Here is a 1,879-nt window from a genome sequence, read left to right as displayed (position 1 = left end):
GAGAAACTCTCTAAATAAAAACGAGTTTCCTAAGGGTAGAAAAACACAGGGAAAACTAAGACTAATCTACAGCACTACTCTGATTTAACAAAAAAAACTTGAAAAGTATACACTAAAAGTTTAACTACTAATATTACAAAAGATGAATACGACCTGAGCCAGTAAAGTGCAACCTCGTAGCTGAAGCGGCAAACGAGATCTGAGGGTCTAGCGCCAGGCATTGTGGGATTTAGGGAGGCCTCGAGCCAGTAAGTAGCTCTCGAGCTTTAGAAAATGGCTGAGTCGGAGCCGAAGGTCGGCTCCGAACCCAACCAGCAAGAATGAAGGCGAGAGAGACAATTCCTCACAAACAGCAACAGGGCTAATTGCACAAACACATCTTATCTTTACACTTCTATATGCCTCCCCTATCCTCACCAATCTTAGAAAATCGGATATAACTAAACTTGATGCCTGCAACAGCATAATTGCAAAATTCACCATAAATAGCCCATATCAAACACACCATTGCTCAGCCATCAAACAACACAACTGGCTTGAACTTCCCCATCTTCTCCTTTACAACCAGCTTATACAAACCCATAATTCTCTTTACTATCCTGAGAAAATACCTGCATTACAAAACCTTATACATTCTTACTCCGGTACTGGAGTCCTACGCTCCAACAATAAAGCTCTCCTTCGTCACTAAAACCAGCAACTCTGCAGGAACCTTCCACTATTCTAATTTCATTGTCAAAATATGGAAAACGTTGCCCACCAACATATCAGTCACAAAATCCTTAGCTCAGTTTAAGAATATCTAAAAATACACCTACAAGCTAACTGGATTTATAACTGTGACCCGCCCCCCCCCGGCTAGTAAAACTCCATGTTCTGTGCTGCTCGCCCAGGGTAAACACTCGTCCCTTACTTTTAGGCAGCTGACCTCTATCTTGCAAGTCTCATACCTCATACCTCTCTCATCCTGTCAACTGTCACTCCGTCTTCTAAGTATGGACACCTGATGTATACTTTATATTATTACAATACTAGATCATACTGAATGTTGTGTTGATTGTACAATTTAAGGTGTTTTATCTTTGTACCTGTATAGTGTACCATTTTTCTTCCTTTTAGTTGATGTATAGTTTGAAGTTTTATTATCCTAGTTTTACATGATGTAAAATGTATAGTGTCATGCTTCTATAAATAGAAATTGTATTTTATTAATTTGTGTTGTCTGTGGCGTTTTTCTTCCTGGGCCTCCGCTGAAAAAGGATGTGTGTCCAGTCAGATTTTCCCGGTAACAAAATATAAAATAAAATAAATACATAAATTAGCCACTGTGGTGATGTTAGTCTGTTTAGGAAACACAACTAAAGAAGGAGCAGTTTATTTATGTGACACAGGAAAATATGTATGCCTGCCAACACCACCAAGCTGAAATTAAATCAGTATCATGTCAGACAGCCTGTCTACTGCTGCATCATTATGTCTTGATGACTTTCATACATGTACAATGCAACACAATACATGCAGTAACCTGCTCTTTCATACATAAGAAAAACAACTGCACAGTGACTACACATGGGGAATTAGCTCAAATGGTAGAGCGCTCGCTTAGCATGCGAGAGGTAGCGGGATCGATGCCCGCATTCTCCATCTTTTTCTACTTGCTTTGACAGCACATGTACTGAAACTGAAATGATACAAAATTGAACCATACCATCAATGAAGAACATTAATTTAGTTTTAGTCTTTCAGCAACACTGTTCCTGACCATGCCTACATACCACTTTTCTAGTTAATACAATCTATATATTACTTATTTTACCTTTTAAGCAGAAACAGATCATCACACTGATCTAGATGGACACACACAAACACACATACATGC

General features: G+C 38.9%; 1 non-coding gene across 1 annotated transcript; it reads left to right on the top strand.

Annotated features, from left to right (window-relative positions):
* The first annotated feature begins 1,571 nt into the window (after positions 1–1,571).
* Positions 1,572–1,644, top strand: TRNAA-AGC. Its single transcript has one exon. It is a non-coding gene; the product is annotated as a tRNA-Ala (tRNA).
* Positions 1,645–1,879: the final 235 nt, after the last annotated feature.

The sequence above is a fragment of the Protopterus annectens genome, chromosome 9.part0 (assembly GCF_019279795.1).
Source record: "Protopterus annectens isolate FY-2018-M chromosome 9.part0, PAN1.0, whole genome shotgun sequence".
Lineage (NCBI taxonomy): Eukaryota > Metazoa > Chordata > Ceratodontiformes > Protopteridae > Protopterus > Protopterus annectens.
This window is presented reverse-complemented; position numbering and strand designations above follow the sequence as displayed.